At 32.4% G+C, this 22407-nt stretch overlaps 1 pseudogene; it reads left to right on the top strand.

Moving 5' to 3' along the window:
• The first annotated feature begins 245 nt into the window (after window positions 1–245).
• On the top strand, window positions 246–17231 carry LOC149202856 (uncharacterized; annotated as a pseudogene).
• Window positions 17232–22407: the final 5176 nt, after the last annotated feature.

Here is a 22407-nt window from a genome sequence, read left to right on the forward strand (position 1 = left end):
TGAATGATCAACTCAAGGAGACAGAGAAGGAGTTGGACACTTTAATTCAGTCGAGGAAAAGTGACTTGGCCGCAACTTCTAGAACTGCCATCCCCACAGTATCTGTAGCAATTCCTTCCACACTAGCAGCATCATTGGCACCCACAGCACCACCTACCATAGCATTGCCAGTAACAGCAGAACCTACAACAGTAACAGGCACATAGGGATAGAAAGCAACAAAATTAGTAAAATCCATGGAAGAGATGGCTATACAGGCTACAGAGATGAAGAGACTAAAGGAAAAGGTAGCAAGTTTGGAAACTAATTGTAAACTTTCCCAACTCCAGCAAAAAGAAGAAACACAAAAGGAACTAAGAATGGGTGAGAGAATCAGAATCATGGAGAAGGATTTAACGCTATAGAAACCACTGGGACAAACCAAAGAAATTCTCTGGGCCAATATCATTGACTCTGTCAATGATATTTGGCCATCAATTCAAGTTATATTTGAGCAGACAAAATTAGTGAAGATATCTACTGAAGCTATCCAAAAAGTAAAGGAAGAATTGGGGAATAAACCAGAGGATGCCAATCGACTCATCTACTTTCTAAATAGCAAGAACATATATGAGCTCCATGAGATTAACATAGAAGATAGGAGTGAGGCCATTCCAGAGATTAGGAAGGTTCTTTCCAAAAGAAACCTTATGCTTAACTTAGAATATAAGTGCCATAACATGCAAATAGCCATTGATAGGTTCATGGATAAGTTTTAGATTTTGAGGGAGAAGAGTCTTCCTAGTCCAATGGTCATCAATGACAAGCTCATGTCTCAGCTAGACTATGGAGATAGACTAAGAAAATTGGCTAAGGAACATGCAAGTTCTTCTACCATTAAAGGCCTACCAACAAGCAAAGTGTTATATGACACATTGGAGAACTTTTTCTAAAGCATGAGGTGAAACACTTGCTCCTCACTAAGCCAAATTTTGCAAAGTACACAGAGGCAGATGAAATCTACAGAAGGATGATGAATTTAAAACTACATAATGTGGAATGGTGGCAAAACATGACAGATTTACTGTAATAAATTTACATCAGAAAGTTACTGCATAATAAATGAAGGCAACTAGTTAAAATAGGTAAAAGTAGAGCAGCAAGGTCAAAGAGTAGCAAGGTCAAAGAGTATGAGTTGAAAGATGAAAGTGAAGAAGATTTGAGCGTATAAATGCTACAAATATTAGCTAGCTTAAAGGGCTCCAACTTAATTGAAGCAACGAGCAACACCACAATAAAAGGGACAGCATGAAGTAGTTCAACATCTGTCTCTATCTTCATGCAGGAAGTTATTTTTATTCCTTAGATTAAATCTCAAGTTGTTTTGAGATATTTTGTAAATATTTTTGTATATATACTTCATATTCCAAAGTATTATTGTGGATTCTTATACTTTGAATAGAATTTTGTTCAAAGACTACAAGAGCTTTTGTATTACTGATTGGTCCAGCATGTTGGATTGATGAATAAAGATCAGATATTTCTAGGGGTTCATGTGTAAAGCAGAGTACAAATGAGTAATTTTCTTGTGTTGTTTTATCTCCCTTAAATTTTTTTCATAATCTTAAATGTTTTAGAAGTCTGAATGTTTAACTTGAATATTATTTCAAAATTTGCTTAACTGTGCTCTGTCTTACTGTTATACATTCTTAACTTTTTCTCTTAAACTATCATAGCTAGGGAATTCTTAACTACTTCTTAGCTCTCGTAGTTTCTCTTATTGTCTATAGTAAAGGATTCTTTAGTTCCCTTTACTCATGATTCATTGATTTTCCCCCATATTAGCCTCGGTCTAAGGATTCTTGATTGCCCTCTCACCTCCGTTAGGACTCATTTCACCATTTACTCCAAGGATTTATACTCCACTTTGCTATCTTACGCCTTGAACATTCCCTTCAATGATTTAACTCCAGCTTTGCTGCCGTTCTTTGACTCTATTGCCCAATGGCCTAAAGGCATCAACCTATCAGCCTGTTTTAAGGATTCCACCACTAGATCTTCATACAAATCAAAACCCCCCGCTGAACTCTAGAACTAGCCTAATATCTAAGCAAACATAGCTAAATTATATAAAGAGAGCCCTCTCTAAGCCATAGGTTGGCTAGAGCCTATGCTTAAAAGTTGGTTTGTGATTACCTTGAAGCCTTCCCTTCTTCCGAAACTTCTAAGGAAAATTTTTGAGTGGTAACAACATCCACATTTTATCAAACTCTAATACACTTGTTAATTCATTAACCAATTGTGTTAGATTGGAAAATATTGAATTAAGTTATAATTTTGAAAATTATGCATGTATGTAAATAATTCACATTAGTAGACCAAATATATAATTTTCACTCTCACAAAAATTTCAATTACCTTTTTAATTTTTCAAAAATAAAACCATATTTTTTTATGTTTAATTGTCAATATGATGTTCATATGGAACTTGTGAACTATCATGCACCATTTGTGCTAGTATAATATGCAGTTGTAGTAATTTGAGTGTCATAGGACATGTAACACCCCTAGCGTTCTTGTTGAGGCAACTTCGCTTTCATAAATACTAACACAACCAAAAACATACATAAACAATTTAACTAGAATATAGGATCATGTGTGTAGTATAGCCATATTATCCAAAAAACATATAACAATGCCATGAAATACATTCCATGAAAAGATATGAAAATGTACATAGAAAATTTCAAGTACTTAGATGATAATTGTTTTTTTTTTTTGTGGACCTCAGATGTTCCTCCCAGCAATATACGTCATTGCTCTAATTCTCTTAGTAGTTGGTCACCCCCAAATAGGGGTCGTGACTCCACTTTGAATCATCTTCTCAAGCTATGTACATCCCTCATACCAAAAAAGATAGGGTCAAGGTGTCATACCCAACATCCTCTAGCCAGCCACCTCACATGCCCCATTAGTCTTTATTGAGATCAACCAAGGATGTTTCAGGTCCTACCCTCATAGGTCTCGAGGTACCCTCTAAGCCCTCACATAGCGAAGGTACCAAACTCGAAAAAATCCAACCAACAATATCACATCCCCCATAAGTTCCTATATCAGCCAGCTAGGAATGTCTAGAGTCCTATAGCTCTAGAACTTCCCAATGACCTTACGAGCCTCAAGGTATCCTCAAGGCTCTCACTCAAGGACACTTGTCCCTTCATTTGTTATTGATCCACTAAATAAGGGAAGACACCTTTTTATAGACATGTTTCCACTTTACCTCTATTTTTTTTATTATAATATACTTTCTCATGAAGATACCTCTTCTTGTCATGGAGCCTCAACCCCCACACTCTTTTCATCCTTTGATCCATGGAAAATAATGTGTCCTACTAAATGCTAATTCAGTTAGGCTCACTAGCCCAATCCTCACACAAACGCTTTGGTCCTAAATTCATAAGTATATTGACCCAACATCTTAATACATCATATATACAAAGACATGCAAGACCCAATGGGATTCTTGGGGCACTTTCGGAGGAGTTTAATATTTGATATAGACACCAAATTATTGGGGCACTTTTGAAGGACCTTATGGAATAATTTGGGCAAAACATTGAGTTATATCTCAGCTTATTCTCCATAGACTGATGGAAAAAATGAGGCATTCAATTGAATTTTGGGAAATATTGTGAAAATATTAGCTTGAGAGGATCCCAGATAATGGGATCATTTACTTTCTCATGCAGAGTTTACCAACAATGAATCTCCAAATAGAAGTACAAGGATAAGTGCCTTCTAATCTTGTATGGTATGCATCTGAGGGAAGTTAATGAACTTAGAGATTTGGGAAAAGATGAAAAGAGAAGTGTAGATGGTGAATATTTTGCTACATCTATGCATGAGGTGCATGAGGAAGAAAAAAATAATCTATAGGAAAGTAGTATTAAGTACAATGTCGGAGTTGATTTAAAGAAAGTGGAGGTGAACTTTGAAGTAGGAGTCTTGTGTTAGCTCATCTCAGGTAGGAGATATTTCCAATGGGAAAATATAACAAAATGAAGCTAAAGAAAATATAACTTTGCAGGATCCTTAGGAATATTTTAGCTAATGCATATGAGATTGAATTACCAACAGGAGTAGGCATATCCCAAATATTCAATGGGGCAAACGTGTATCCCTATCATGCCAATGACATAAGACAAGTATCAAGTGATAGAGAGAAGAACCAAATTAAATGAAAGGAACAATTACCAACAATAATTCCTTTCGCACATGAGAGGATTTTGGACAAAATATTTAGCAAGAAAACTTGAGGTGAGATGTATTTTGAGTACTTGGTGAAATGGAAGGATCATCCTGTTGAAGATTCAAGTTGGATGACTGCCACATTGGTAAAAAAAAGTGGTAGTACTATTGAATACCTCATGGGCATGAGTCCATGAATATTATGTTCCTTGGGAGTATGATGCAGGGGAATCATTAAAAAAAGATACATGTTTGATTTATAAAAGTCAAGAAATTTTCCGATGGGAATTGGTTCCCATGGAATTAGTTAGTTTTTGTATATAAGTTAGAAATTAACTTTTCTTAATATAAATAGATAAAGCTACAAATGTTTCTATATATATATAACATATATATATATATATATATATATACATGTTTGATTTATAAAAGTCAAGAAATTTTCCGATGGGAATTGGTTCCCATAGAATTAGTTAGTTTTTGTATATAAGTTAGAAATTAACTTTTATGAATATAAATAGATAAAGCTACAAATGTTTATATATATATATATATATATATATATATATATATATATATATATATCTATATCTATATCTATATATATATATATATATATATATATATATATATATATATATATATATATATATATATATATATATATAGATATATATAGATATATAGATATATAACTCTGCGAAAGGAAAAAACAAAAACAATGGATAAAAATATAAAAAACTAGTGAATTTTGGCTAGCCAAATATCTAGGATATTAAATGTAATTTTATGGTCACAAAAAGAGGATCAATTTTCACTCTTTGTATTCTACAAAAATTTGGTGCAATGTGTTATCTTTCATGCTAAACAATACTAATAAAAATTACTTATGTGTATGCTGCAAAAAATGTATTCAATCGTTTTGGTTATGAATCCATGTGCAACGATGGCCTTGCATGTATTTGACATTTGATTTGTCCTGAGTAAAGTTTAGTGTTGTGCATTATTATTGAAAGTCCAGGTTCCACATCATAATCACTTTCTTATTGATATGAACCTTGTAAATTGAAGGAACCAGACATGAATTATTTCCATGACCGTGTATTGAATTAAATTTAATGCATATAAGTGAAGCAAGTAACAAATTAGATTTGGAAATCTATGAATGTGGAATTGGTTTGAGGATATAAAATATGTTATCCACTTGTGCAGTGAATGTAAACTAGACCGAGCATGTTTGATGACCATGGTTTGGAGTTTGTTGTTGATTATTTTAAAGGGAGAAGTGTTAATTCTATTGTAAAATTGAAAGTATAAACTAGCTTGCACCAAGTGTGGTGTTTAATATGCCTTTGTACCTTTTGTGCTTTTCTTTCATAGTAGAGAGCTATTCATGTTCGATTGTCTCACATATCTAGGTAATATAATTCTTCCTTGATGGTAGCAACACCTTCACCTTTTATGAAAGGGAAATCGAAGTCATATGTACCTTGGATTTTTTTAAAAGGGAAAAAGTAAAGCATACAAAAACTAACATGCATACTCTTATATTATAATACCAAATTTGATTACGAAAGATTTTTGGTGTGCCCTTGAGTGGTAAATATGAATCCATTTCAAATTCTTAGAATTAAATGAAAAAAAAATTCCGTACAATATTCAACTTGTATCTAAAGAAAAGACTAGGTAGAAACATGTGAACAATCCCTGAGGAAAATGCATAGTCATATTCTACAAAAAGAAGGGAAATATTTGTTTTTACAATGTCATTTTCAGTCATATTCTACAAAAAGAAGAGAAATATTTGTTTTTACAATGTCATTTTCATTTGGTGAAGATTGTAAAATATAAAGTTATTAAGCGAATGAGAAAATATAATAGGACAAGAAATTCAAACCAACAATAAGAGTTGTTTGACGTCTATTTGAAAGAGTTGGAAGCTAAAAGAAAGGAGAATTCCTTGGCATTAATATGCATAGAGGAATGCATCAATGACAACCTTCTTCCCCTCATTGCAGATGAAAATGCCCCAAAGGGGGCTTGGAATATCCTTGAGAGGATTTATGGTGTAATGGGGAGTAATCAAGTTGAAGATAGTAGTGTTGCAAAACCTACTATAACAGTCCTTGAAGATGGAAAGTAAGGTAGGTATATAACAATAGATCTATAGAGATATGAACAGTTTGGTGAATACCACTTGAAAGTGGATGACAATGATGATGGTGTGTTACTAGCAATAGTTGAATTTGGCATAGATAAAGCTACCAATGGAGCAACAAGTGGTTTGGTGGATCTAGAAATTAAAATTGTTGATGTTAACCTTGATGAAGAAAAATTAACTAGTGATGAGTGGTTGCACATGATGCAACGAAAACATCTCATTGGTATGTTGTTATTTACTGAGAAAAGCCCAATTGTGTCTAGAAGAAAAGTTGAAGACAACTTGTTTGTAGTATCAGATGTTGGTAAAGAAATAGAAAATAAAGATTATGATGTAATGTTGGAGGTAGAGAAGGAAGAGGAAGAGGAGAAAGCTCTCATTGGAAAGATGAAAGAAGAGAATCAATATGGTTCTGCAAATGTTTTCTCATATAATCTTAATGTTGAATTTGATTGTGTAGGTCAATAGGACGATCGTCTTCCATCTGTAATGAAAGGAGATAATGAAGCAAATGACATGGAAAAAACAACAAAATTTGAAGAAGAAATGAGGTTCCTTGAAGCATGCTTGAAACACCATGGTTGGATGAAGTCTAGACAGAAGTTGCAATAGTGAATGTTGAAGACAACATGGACAATGTAGAAAATGAAAAATTTAATGAAATTTCCATATATTGGAGTCTCGAAGAGATTAAACATTATTATGGATTGATATGGGAAATTTTCAATGAATAAGAAACTATTGATGACGAATGTGAACTTATTGAAAAAGGAGTTGAAATGAATTGGCGTTATCCTAGTTGCAGTAAGAAGCAATATCTAAAGTTCATGATATAGAGTAGGATGAAGAATAAACATGTTGAATGTGTCAAATATTGGAGCAACAAATTCAAAAATAACATTCATCAATATGTTGAAGCAAAGAGGTCAAAACAAAATATTTGAATGGGACTCAGACCAACAAACATCTTAGTTTAAATTTATTTTTTTGTCAAGTTGTAATTGACATTATATCTAGCTATATGTTTCTAATATTTGAAATGTTTTTGGTTGTAATTAAGGGGGAGTGTTGGAAGAAGTAATTCCAACCACCACTTATGTGTCTTAGTTGTAATAGTTAGTTTTATTTCATTTCAGATAGTTGAGTTCTAGTTTAGTCTTACTCTAGCTATTTATTGTTGATGTTCCTTTTTCGTCTATGTAATCTATTTCACTATTACTTAATAATGAGAAGAGTAGTTCACTCCACTTCTATTTTTATTTTATTCTTCTCATTTTTTATCATTTCTTTGATGTAAAAGAAATCATTCTCCTTACTAACTATCCTTGAATATTCAATTATTATATTTAATTGGGTGAATTATCAATGGATTCCTCGCGTCTAATAAATCAAAAAATATAACATCCTAAAGGTATACGAAGCTTAAATCTAAAACATATACAAAGTTGAGCATTGTCTTTAACACAAAGCCATTCCACCAAATACTCTATGTCTTTTCCTTTTTTAAAGTTTAAAGATAAAAAAACAACTCCAAATACATATTATTAGCATTACCTCATGAAATTCAATAACAGATACATACTTTGATATCACCTCAAATGTTTTGATCATCTGAGGTCTAACACAAGGCACAGTGAAATATTTAGCCAAGGACAACTTTCCCAGACCCCAAGATCAATATTAACATAAAATGGTGTTAGCAAGTCATCCTTGGCTAAAAAAATAGCTTTGCCCCCATCATGCAAGTGCATAGATGAAAACATAATGAGTGCAACTCTGTCCATGAAGCCCATAATAATGTGACATTTCAAAACCCACAAGGAAGACAACATTTCTAAGGTAAGAAGACTGGAAATATTCTCTATATATAAGGAAAAGAGAATCCATCTGAGATAGACAACTTTTCTAGCATTTAAAGGGCTAGAATCATTTGAGAGAATCAAAAAGTTGAAATAATAACATGAAATTAAATAATATGAGTGTGGCCATCAAGAATAGCATTCTAACCTCATTAGGATTAAGGTGCGCAGGACATGAATATGATAGCTTCCAATCAACCTCCAATTGTTAGTGTTTTATTAGTGGAGTGGTGAGAAGGATTGTTGCTATCCCCCCTATGGATCCCTGAGCTTATCTCTATTTCCAATTCTCTAAATATTCGGAAATCAGACGGACATGAGCGTGGTCAAAAAAATTGATTGTGCCCATGTCCATCTGATTGCTGAATATTCGAGGAATTCGCAATTGAGATAAATATGCCCAATTTGGATTCACTAGTTGTAACATGTTTACTTTCCAGAAACTTCTTATAATGTAATGTATTAATATTATCTTTCTAGATTCATTCCTCAATGGCAAACATGATGAACATGACGTATACCCTAGAAGCACTTAAAACACTTTGTCAATATATTGATTGATAAAAGTGGAATTATTATATAGCATATACATATAAACATCCTTGAACGAACCTTATTATTTCTATGAATTCCACTCTACATATGGATATATAGCCAACTTCAAGCGAAATGATGTTATATAACCTACTTCCATATTTTTCATCCATGTTAATTAGAACAATTTCCAAGTGACGGGCTCTTCTTTCTGGCTAGTGACTAATGGAGAGAAAGGATTCTTGAGGTACCATTGAGTAAAAGGGAAAATATATTTTCTTATCTTCCAATTGATTGGGAGAAAGAAGCTCCATTGAAGAGTAGGCAAAGAAGTTCACGTTTATAATTGTCAAAGTCCACTGTGAGTATGAGTCAACCATGTGATTGAGTCACTCGATGATTGGGTTGGGTTCATCCACCATAGTAGTGATTATGTAACTATATGAATCACGAAAATAAAGTGTATCTATATATATCTATATATATATATATATATATATATATATATATATATATATATATATATATATGATCATGAATGTATTATAATTAATAATGATTAGTAATGACTGGTTTCAGATAATAAAAGGTACTTATGGTTGGTTCTTTTGTTACTTTCTCATCGACATGTTTTTATGTGTGTTTGTGTATCTTCTATAAATTGTCTACATAATGTTATGTATATGTCATACTAGTAACTATTACATGAATTTTTTTTAAATTATAGTTTTAAAATATTTTTATTATAATTTCATACATGTATAATTGTTAAGTAGAGAATATATTCAAAAACTATGGTATTGAAAATTAGAAAATTACATTTGCAAAGGATAGGGTTATATTGATAAATTTTGAAAGTAGATTATTATTATTGACAATTATTTTATTAACCCAATTTAATGATATAATAAATACAAAAGTATTAGGCTTAAGATAGTATCATTATCTTAGCTAACTAGTTATTGGTTTAGACAATATGTCAACAAAAAACCAATATTTTGTTGAAGAGAATGTTTCACATCTAACTAGTTCCAACCACACCCTAAAACCTAGGAAGAGACTCTTCTTGTAGAGACTAATTGTACATAATAATGATCAATAATTATAACAATGAGAAATGATCACACTGATAAGGCATTTGGGATTTACATAGTCTAACACTAAACCTTAAAAACTACTTCTATTAGTCTTCACTGGTTGAGGCGTTCAACTTCTTCTCCTCTACAACAAATCCTTCACTATGACTTGAAAAACCTCTTCAATATAATAGTCTACCTCTCATCCAACCTAATGCTTTCACTTCATACCTCCATCATGCACACATCACCAAACTGTTAATTTCCATATAAAGAAACAATCATCCACTCAAATGCATGGATATCAAACCATTGCAAACATCGGTTCACTAGGATGTCCTTCATGTATATGGTTCATTCAATATATTTATGAAATACCTCTAAATGTAAAAAATTCTCCTCTAGAATTTAAAATCAACAATATGGTCCACTCATAGAGTATCTAGCCAACACATGGACCAATCCTCCTAGTGTTAAATAAAAATAGAGATTGGATTTCAGAGATCTGTGGCTTGAACCTTTTGAATCATTGACCGGAGAATCCACATTTTTAACATTTTTGTACCAACGTTTCAAATCCCAACTGGGATCCATCATCAGGATATGAGAATGATGATAATAGAAGAGAAATAAAAAGCGCAAGCACATTCCCTGGTAAAGGCCTCAACAGGTAAGTTACCCCTCTCCCTTCTCATGTCATTTGTCTATGTTTTCTTTTAGATCCAGGTTAAAAAAAATAAAAATAAATAAATAAATAAATAAATAAAAAATAAAATTTCCATTAAATGCTAGGATATATTAATTCCTATATCTATTAAGTAATATATTAATCACTATATTAATTAATTATAAATAGTAATTATTTATAATGATTAATATAATTTGATTAATATTTTAATTAAATTATATAAGAATTAATATTTCCCTAATATGTAGTGTTTTTAGTTTAATCGCCCTATTTTTGTTTTAGTTATAGCCCTTAAAAATTTATTAGTTAGCTTTATTTCCTTAAAATAATTTCTGTATAGCAATTAATTAATATATTAATTATTATATTAATAAATTATAAATACTTATTAGTTATAATTTGTTAATATAATATATTTTAGGTTAATTCATTATTTTAATTTTATATTGAAATTATTTCTTCTTTTTAATTTTTTAGGCTTTCTTTAGTCTTAGTTTATAGTTCATTTCCTTAAAATAATTCCTATATAACAATTAATTAATATATTAATTATTATATTAATAAATTATAAATTACTTATTATTTATAATTGTTAATATAATTAGGTTAATACATTAATTTAATTTTATATTGAAATTATTTCTTCTTAGTTTATTAGGATTTTTTAGTCTTAGTTTAGTCCTTAATTTATCTTTAGGGTTTGGTATTAATTTACTTTTCCAAAAATTTAAATAATAAAATAATGATTTATTAAAACATATTAATATTAAATTATATTAAATTAATTAAATTAATTAATGATTATTTCAGCCGACAGTATATTGTTCCAAAATTTATCCTCATCACTATTTATTACTTCTTTTTTGCTCTTCTGTTATCATCATTCTCATATCCTGATGATGGATCCCAGTTGGGATTTGAAACGTTGGTACAAAAATGTTAAAAATGTGGATTCTCCGGTCAATGATTCAAAAAAAATAGAGATTATTGCACTATACTAGGGAAGTTATTGAAGTCATGAAGGACATGTTAAAAAGGGTTCTGCATGCCCCTCTAGGTCTTACACTGATATGCGCTTTACATGTTACACACATAGATACATGTACATTATATACTCCATACCATTGAGGTACTAGGTAAAAATAAATTCAAGGACCAATACATCAAATCAAAAATTGACATGCATACTTGCTTACAAATACAATGTGTGACTCACATTTCTATTTGATCTTAATTCTCTTGTTATTCCAAATAACCCATACTCTTACCTAGTTTTTCCACCATCATCTAATCTAGATTATTATTTCTCTAACAAATATCCTCTACTACCACCATAACACCTCAACAAGCACTATAACATATCTTCCTTGTTGCAAACTTTTCATTCCATTCTGAATGTTTTGTCTACAATCCACACTTGGTTTTTTCAAGTGAGAACAATGCAAATTGCTTCCACCTCAAATTTTGTCCATGCTTCTTCCTTCACTTGAATAATTGTCATCACATACAAGCTAGAAACCAATAATATCATTGATACCTTATATTAACCAAAAAATCTATTGTACACCATGGCCTAACATCAATCTAACCATGATGACTTAGTAATTGACCATCTTATGGATCTACTTCCATCTACTGAGATCCACGGGTGCCATAATCTATAGTTATCTATGAAAGTACTTTGGATAAAGGATGTATCCAACTCTATCTTACATTATCTTCACATTCTATTCAAGACTTATAGTGCAACCTTCAACAAAAAGTTCAAGGATAAACACATATCCAGATCTCATTTATGGCTATAAAACTTCTTACAAGGGAGATTAAGGAATGATTTTTACATCACAAAACATCATGGCACCGCAAGTTATGAGGAAGAGATAATGGCATGCATGATAGGAAAATTATCCTCCTCCTCTAGAATCACACACGTACTTGGCATATTCAACTAGATCTTCTACATCTCTATTCAATATTGTTCTTACATCTTTAGGTTTAACTTGTCATTTCTTAGAGTTTCCAATTCTAACCAATTAAATACACCTAGATATTGATATACCTAAAATCAATATGTAATTTTCATCAATTCAGATAATATTAGAAAGATTCAAATCGGGGACCTGTGTCCTTGTTTCCCTTATTTTTACTAATGTATTCTACATGGATAATACACTAAAATAATGTCTCACTATGAGACACCACCCTTTACTAAATTGGGGACTATTTTGTCATTGTTTCACTACAATTTTTCACACACCAACAACCATAATCACTATGAATATCTTTTCAACCTCATAGATCTGGTTTCCAACACTTATATAACTTTCCTCTCAACAACAACACTTTCAAGGATACCAATAACCTTTGTATAGCCCCATCTTGTCCACAACCAATCTCTATAACATGGTGGCCATCTACATCCTCCGTGCATATGAAATTCTGGAGTGTATCCTCACACAAGCAGCCTCAAACAAAGGGTTCTTTGGCCTCTTCGTGACCCTTTGATATTCCAATAGTTTTACAAACTTCAATTCTGCAACCTTATAGGGCCTCAAAATTCTCATTTTCTACATCAACACGAACATTGGATGGATTTATCACCTTTGATGAGGTAGTGCTCCATAATTGGACGAAGTTGTTTGCAATCACCAAATTGATGACACTAAGAACAAAATAATTCATATATTCTATGACATTCAACATGATGAAGACTTTTCCATCTAATTTATATGAATCCAAATCAGGCTTGAATTCTAAATCATAATACTACAGAACTACGAACTCAAGTAAATTTGGTAAGTCTTTACACATTATTATGACTACAAATGCTTTGATCACTATAAATTGTAGTTGGAAACTCTCGTAAAGTGTACGAAGCAACCTAAGACACCACATATCCAATTCCAATTCATACATTGAAAACATGAGTCTTTTGTTACCCTCCTGAATCACAACCTTAATCACAGGAATATTTATTTCTCTAATTTCATCCCTTGCCTCATGAAATGAAAATTCCTCACCGTAGCATAACAGTAATAATGTTAGCTCATTGATCTACTACAAAAAAAGCAAAATATTCTTAAGATGGATGGATTTGAATATGTTATTTATGGAAACAAATTTCTCCACTCCCACTTTCTCTAAGGAGAAATGTGGCATGAATATAAAACCATGTCTAGACATGGTATGCAAAGGATTATGAGGTTCTTGTGATATTACAAACATGTGGCCTTGTTCATCATCAATTAATCATTTTTGAAAGTTTGTCAACATCTAGTCGAGAAATCATCACAACAATATTCCTTATTGGTTGTGTCATTCTTGTAATTAAAGAAACCCAACAACCAATTTCTTTGTAGCAACATGTCTTAAAAAAATCCAACGTAATGCCTAGACTTCTATAGTGGGCCCCTAAGTAGACTAATGTCTTCGGTGAAAAACATTAAAGGCATGTAACTCTCCTTTTATAAGTATTTGTGCAGACAACCACTATGCATGGACCAAAAACATATCAACAACAATTTCTCTATGGATTTGATGAACAAATAAGCATTGCCAAAGACAATTAGTTCCCACTTCTACATCCACTCTACTCTACTAATGTTCATGGGCCTCATGTGAGGAAACTATAAGATTTTGTCTCATACCATGATAAAAGAATTATTGTAGATTAGATCTTTAGTACATCTACCATAATTAGCACAACAACATTAATAAAAATATAAGCATATATTAATCACATGCACAACCACAATAGTAAATGTGGTTGGTAAATGTAAACCTTAACATTATAAAATCCAATATTATAAACCCTAATATTAATATCATAAACTATATTTATATTAATCAACATGCTATGATAGATTTGTTTACCATTCAAATGTCACAACGATAAACCCTAATTTTATATTAAATATTAAATTTAATATAATAAATTTAAAATTTAAAATATTAAGTCCTAAGATTATAAACCCTATGATTAATATTAAATCTTGGAATTAATTTTTTAACTATAAAATTATAAACCCTAAGATTAATATTATAAACTTTTATATTAATATTATAAAATCTGGGTTTAATATATTAAACCCTAAGATTATAAACAAATTTAATATATTAAATCCTGAGATTATATACTCTAAGAAAAATATATGCTTAATATATTAAACCTTAATATTATTATTAATATGAATATTACATTATATTCAACCCTAAAATTAATATTATAAACTTTAAGATATTAAACCCTCTCTTTAATATATTAAATCTTAAAATTAATATTATAAATCATAATTTTAATATATTAAACCTTAAAATTATAAACCCTATTAAAACTATAAACATTACGATTGTAAACCCTATGCTTAATATTATAAACATAATTTAAACTATAGTAATCTAAAACTTCACTATTGTGCTCACTCGATAAATAGATTTAAATCTATTAACAACAATAAATATTGTAAATATATATTAAATGCATCCATCTTCTTTAAACATCGAATTTAATCGGAATGTGTCCACCCATCGCCAACATGAATATTAAATTTTTGAGCATCGTTAAGAATGCATAACCATAGTTGACCAAGTTGGTAATATTTTACCATGGTTGAGTTTAACCATATTTTAATTAAAATGTAAAAAACTTTAATGTTATTTATTATTATTAATCTTAAAATTATTAATATTAGCAATGTTAACATTAATATCATTAATGTTATTAATCAATTTATTAGAATGAATTTTTAATTTTTATTAATCATTATAGTATTAATTATTAATGTTAATTTTTAATAATTAATATTATTTGTACTAATGTTAATATTATTTATATTAATAATTTTAATGTCATTAATATTATTAATGTTATTAATTAAAATTAATATTACTTTAATATTAAAATGTGAAACATTAAAACTTAATATTTTTAACCAAATATTATAAAACTTAATATTATAAGCCATTATATTATTATAAAATTTAGTAAAATCTAATATTATAAACCTATAATAATAATTAAATATTAAATAAATGTTTAATATTAATATTAATCTAATATCAATATTATCTTAATATTAATTAATGTTAACTTAATATTAACATCTAATATTAAAAAGATAAAATCTAAACCCTAATATTATTATAACTATATTTATAAACCCCACAAACTATACTTTTGCATAGACCATGTAAATTTGCACTTCACCAACAATATTTATTTTGCATACTTTCATATTTCATATTTTTTATTGCTTTTCTATAATATAGTTTGTTATATTATGTAGATTATAGTTAATATAGCACCCCAAAAAAATAGAAGTAAAAAAACAATTTATTTATTATTATCAATCTTAAAATAAAGTTTATTTCGATTTTATAATTTTAGTAATATAAAAATATAATTCATTTTCTGAAAACTATAAAAATGGAAATTATAAATATGGTTTAAAATTCATATGTAAATTGTAATATTCCATACAGAATTAAGGTTCGAATTTGAAAATCAAATTGATTGTTAATTTTCACAAATTCTATTACTAAAATGCCATTTTGGACATTTTTATCAATAGATTGATGATCATAAAAAAAATTTAATCATATTTAATAAGAAAATAATTATGTAACTAAACTTTGCCTCTGAAATTCCATAACGATATGAAACAATATAAAAAACTGAAAGGAAATTGATTCAGATTTGCACCTTTAATTTAAATTCTTTTAATTACGCCGTAAGGCGTTTCCCTTTGAAATGAACTCCCCCAAATGCCCTTCTGTCTTAATCGTAGCCGTTAGATCTTTTGTTAGACGATTGAACAAAAATCAGCCCTCTAATTTAATAAAAAAATGTTTTAAAATACCGTTAAAAAAAACTCCTCTTGACATCTGTGCGCTTTTTACGGAGGAGTTACAGGTAGAGTCCATTTGAATTCTTAGTGGAGTTTATGGCTCTCCGCTCCACATTTGTGCGCTTTTTACGTAGGAGTTCCAGGTAGAGTCCATTTGAATTGGGGATCAATACCCGTCTCATAACAAAGAAGACCTTAAACCTTTTGAATCCCTTCAGAGTGAATCCCAATCTACATGAGAATGCTGACCTATCAGGCCCTTTTTTGTTCTGCATAGCATTTGGGCTTTGCCAGCTTCTAGCAGGAAAGCTTCACTTCGGCGTAATTTTGGGCTGGATGACAGTCGCTTCCCTGTTCCTCTATTTTTGTTCAATATGTTGGCAGGGAGAAATGGTAACTTGGATCTGTACAGATGTCTGAGCTTGGTGGGCTACTGTATGCTGCCAATGGTGATTTTCTCGGCATCTGCGCTTTTTATCCCACCTCAAGGACTTGTCATGTTTGTCATGGCGGCATTGACCGTGCTTTGGTGCACAAGAGCTTGCAGCAGTTTATTGATTGTCTTGGCATCTCACGGCGATGAACAACGAGCCTTGGTGGCGTATGCTTGCAGCTTGATTTACATGCTTTTCTCTCTCCTGGTGATTTTCTGAAAGGTATTTGTTTCGGTGGCACAGATATTTTGTAGTAATTGTTTGGAGTGGGAACAGGCGGAGAAAAATTCAACTGCATTCGTGGGCTTTGGAAACAAATCCATTGTCAAGCTTTTGTAATGTTGTATGGAATATTTTCTTAAAAACGAGGCAAGAATTACCTTAATTTTTTAAAATCTTAACAGAATTTTTGTTGTCTTTATGGTAGTCTTTCTGATCCATCGGCTTAATTTAATTTGATTTGTAGGCATTCTTTCTTTTGTTAACATAGATCTGTAATTCTAGACAGAGCAGGGGAGAGTTTTCCTCAACAAACTGCTTGCTAGCATCGGATAGATTTGACGTTAGAACTATATTGCTTATATTTCCTTGTCTCTTGTAATATTTCTATGTATGGTTATGCCGTATGGTATGTAAGTTTCTTGATGCAGCGTGGCAAAACTGCTCTACATGGTAATATTTTGGACTTGTGTGAATGGCACATGGATCTATTGCATTATTTTGCTTTGTCGGGGTGTGTGCTGAAATGTTGAGTATGTTGTTCATCTGCAATGTTACTAATGGCACTTAATTTTCATATGTGTTATGTCATGATTGCACATGAAAAGTGAGAAAATTGCTGCAAAATTTTAGTTGCTGGTGGAGTTTAAATGCCACACCTGTTTGTCCATAGAAAAATAATCAAGGATTTTTTACAACTATTTCTTTAGTCAACAAACAAGGATTTTATTAATATATAGAAGAAAGCACTTAGGATTGATTTTCAATCACAAAATTATGGGGCTTTAGTTTAGATCTTGGATCCCAGTTTTGCAGTTCAGAAATAAAATATTCCCGGGCCATATCCGTGTTTGCAGTGGTTCAAAAGACAGATAAGGGGAAACCAAAAAACAGGTGTGAATTTCAGATCATCAGCTTCTACCAGATTTATCTATTAAAGTTCCCTATTGGTGCGTTTATCAGCTAGGCTTCTCCAAGAAAAAAGTACTAAGATGAACTGGATTACTTAAGCTCAGATTTTCCTAAATATTGCTAACTAACAGGTATCAGAAAATAAAAGTCTGTAACCAGATTCAATCCCGGAGGGAGGAGTCACTGGTGTGGTGCTGGCTTTCCCAGGTTCCAACTTTCCATCTCCATTGAATCCACAACTTGGTGACTCATCCCCAGAGAACAGTTGATCCCCACCTTGGCCAAAATGTACTGTGTCATAATCCTTGTATCTTCTATGACGAGTTCAATGGACTGGGGCATGGTCTACATTCCCTCGTGGGCTGCTTGTTGTGAAACCCCTCCCCTGTAAGAGCAACTTCGTTAGTCATCTGCATCAACATCAGCATTTCTGTTATCATGTCAATCAATAGTCTTCCCTACACCCACCTCCTCACCCAATCAGCTTTCCTTTGTGTTCTCATATCTAAGAAGGAGATGTGATGTTATAATTAATGTGCCTTCACCTGTCTTGTTGTTATAGGTGATGTGGCTGCCCCTTGTGGATTGTTGTTTGCACTGCCACCTGTCCTGCCTTTGCTGTCATTAATTGCTCCATCTGGTACATCTCTTTGAGGCCTGCCTGGGGCTACCTCGTTCTCTGCATGATTGGCTGACCTCTCTCACGAACTCTATAATTGTGTGGTAGTGTTTACATTTCTCTATCTTACACCCTATAGTTTGCAAGTGTTATTCTCCCCAATTGGCCTTGGTGTTGAGGTTATCGAATAACTGTAGAAGTTTTCTGATACTTCTAATTCTTATACTTGGGAGGTTGATGAATCTCTATTGTCCATGTTTTAAAGAAACCCTGTTAGGGGAAAGTGATTTTGGAAGTTTCTTGAACAAAGAATTATTCTGTGCAAGTCAAACTCCTTGTGTTGGAACTTATAAATTGAGAAAATTGTTGGAGGAAGCCAAATTAAGGAACCTTAAGGGTTCAATATCTTTAGAGATTGCATCAACAATGATTTCAATATATTTACTCCAGGGTCAGATACGTTGTGAGATTAAAATCGCCAAGTCCTAGGTTATGTGCTTGTTGAGGTTTAGTATACTGTTTTCTTTGCCCAACCTCCGAGATGTCTTCCTGGATATGTTTTCCCAACTCCACTTATTCATGCCTTGTGCACAAGCTTTTAATTTTTTGTTGCACCAAGAGTAGCGAGGTGCATCTACAGTCCAGTATGATAGAGATGTTGTCACATTTGTCATGTGGGCAATGCTTACATGTTGGCTTCAAAAAAGATATAATATTTATAACAAATAATAGTAAAGACTTAGCCAAATGTATATACAAACAGAAATAAAAATCTTTCTCTCCCTCTCTCTCTCTCTCTATATATATATAAGCGATTTGTTATGTACATCTAATATTAAATGGCTATATAAAGAGATAAAAGAGAGACCCAGATTTACACATAAATAGAAATACTGCAGCTATGATATTTACATAGAAATATTGCGACCCCTTTCTTCATCTGTACCTAGATCCATCTTATGATCCAAAAATTTACATCTCAAAAGATTTGATTCCTCTTGGTACTTAATAGATCCTAAGTTAAGATAGGTCTACACTAATATATGCATTTGTTGTGTTTGTTGCAACCTTATTTCATGATTTAACTTTAAAGACCAGCCAGACCATTTGCCATCATCATCCCTTGTATTTGCCTTGTGTCAGCCTTTGTTGGATAGTTTCCTCATGCAACCTTTCATCATAATCCTTTGGTCTACCTTCCATCTCTTTTGAGTTCTTCAAATCTCCTCTTGCTAATTGGTTTTCCATTTTTAGCACTCATTTCAATAAGTAAAAATTTCACTGTAGATTAAACCATCTCTTTGCTGATTTGTTTTCCATTTTAGTGCTCATTTCAGTAAGTCAAAAAATTCATTGTTTATTAAGCTTAAGTGCAATCTTTTTTTGTTGTGGAGCCCTTCGAACTTGCAACCATCATGATTAAAAAAAGCATGATCTATTCCATATGGTATGAAGTATTCAATTATGTCGAGGGAACTCTCCTCCAAGTTTTAGGCGTGCTTTGTTGAATTAAGGCTAATTTTGTACTACCCATTATTGCTAGATAATGTCAATTATGTTTTTATCTGTACAGATGAAGTAAAATAAATTATAGAAATGTGGTTAAAGTAGGTTGTGACCTATATTAAAGTTTGGGGAATGTCAGTTCATTTTTAATTACGTTGTAAGGCGTTTCCCTCTGAAATGAACTTCCCTTCTTGCTGACGTGTCATCTGTATGCACCCTAAGATTATATGTTAGACGATTGAGAAAAGCTAAACCGTTCGATGACTAGAAAATAGTTACGAATTCATTGGAACCTAGTATTCGATTCACATAGGTAAAAACCCTACGAACTCCAGCAGCAAGCTCTTCAATCTGGTTGTCGAAAAGGGGATACTGAAGGAAGAGGAAGCAAGAAAGTATTTTCAGCAGCTGATTTGCGTGGTCGATTTCTTCCACAGCCGGAGCAGGGGTGTGTGTCACCAAGATTTGAAGCCAGAGAACCTGTTATGAGATGAAAATGGCGATATCAAAGTCACCAACGGAGCCAAGGCCGACATCTGGTCATGCGGAGTCATACTGTTCGTTCTCCTGGTGGGCTACCTGCCATTCCAAGATTTGAATCTGACAGTGATGTATAAGAAGATCTACAAGGGATTTCAAATGCATGCCCTGGTTTTCCTTGAAGTTCAGTGTTTGGTTATCCGGCTGCTAGACCCTCACCCTCTCTGAGGAGGATCATCGTTCTGCAACTCATGGAGGTTTCTTGGTTCCGCTGGGGCTTCAAGCATACGTAGGCCGACGATGATCTCTGGATTCCCCATGAAGCAAGAAACATTTGCTCGCATCTTAGGGTATTGCGAATAAAATGATATCCACTCTCCAAATGTCACAGTCTTTGAATCACTCGTGTATTATGCATGGCTCCGTCTTCCTTGCGAGGTTGACGAGAAAACTAGAATGGTTGTTCTAAATTTCTCCCCCTTGCATGCAGTTCTTCAGACTGAAGATCTTTCTTATTAATGAGACTCTGCAAGCAGCTTTTACTCACATATTTTTGATGTTACAATAAGTGCAGATGTTTGTGACTGAATTCATGGAGCTTGTAGAGCTCACTCCTCTGAGAGATGCCCTTGTAGGGCTTCCTGGAGTGACAGGTCTTTTTACAGAGCAAAGGAAGAGACTTTCCATAGCAGTTGAACTAGTTTCCAACCCTTCTATAATCTTCATGGATGAGCCAACTTCAGGACTAGATGCCCGTGCTGCAGCAATTGTTATGCGTATTGTTCGCAACACAGTCAATACAGGTCAAACTATTGTTTGTACCATCCGTCAGCCTAGCATTGATATCTTTGAAGCTTTTGATCAGGTGAATTCAAACACTTTCATGATCGATAAATGCAATGTGAAATAAAAGGCCTACTTTGTTTCTTTGCTTGCCTTAACAACAAATGAAGGGTTGCAAAGGGCTCGAACAAGTCGGGGAATAATTGCTAAATTTTTAGTTTTATTGGTTTGCTAAACTACAGCTCTTTTTATAATCATAAAACTTATTTCCTTCAATTTTTTCCATTTCTTGGTTGTTTTGCCAGGCCGTTCTAGAAATACCATAGATTAGTGAAAGATACAATCCAGCGACATGGGCGCCGAAGTGAGTTCCATAGCTGTTGAGGAAAAACTTGGTGTTGAGTTTGTTGAGATCTACAGAAAATTAGCAATCTATGAGTATGTCTAACATAATTGTAGGAATTGGTTTCAGAACTTTGAGATCTTTTTATTCTGCATCTCTAATTTTGTTACCCTATCTTTAGTTACATAATTTCTCTGAAGAAAATGTAATTTTTTTAAAGCCCTATTTGACAGTTATGTTGTTCTGTTGTCAGATGGAATCAAGCCCTTATTCAAGAGCTAAGCACCCCTGCTCTTCGCTCATAGAATTTGAGTTTTCCAACACAATATGCATGGTCCTTCAAGGTTCAGTGCATGGCATGCCTTTGGAACCAATAATTTCTCCCAAGAAACTGTAATTTTTTAAAACCCTATTTGACAATTATGTTGTTCTATTTTCAGATGGAATAAAGCCATTATTCAAGAGCTAAGCACCCCTGCTTCTGGCTCGCAGGATCTGAGTTTTCCAACACAGTATGCATGGTCCTTCAAGGTTTAGTGCGTGGCATGCCTTTGGAAGCAACATTGGTCATATTGGAGGAATCCACACTATAATGTTGAGCGATTTTTCTTCACTACCGTCGTTGCCCTACTATTTGGGACCATATTTTAGGACCTTGGAGAAAAGAGGCTGGACACTCTCTTGACAGGCATAGCAGGGCAATTTTGGTTTCAAAGAAAG

The sequence above is a fragment of the Pinus tabuliformis genome, chromosome 2_1 (assembly GCF_031772625.1).
Source record: "Pinus tabuliformis cultivar Carrire ecotype Pingquan chromosome 2_1, CPIR1, whole genome shotgun sequence".
In the NCBI taxonomy this organism is placed as follows: domain Eukaryota; kingdom Viridiplantae; phylum Streptophyta; class Pinopsida; order Pinales; family Pinaceae; genus Pinus; species Pinus tabuliformis.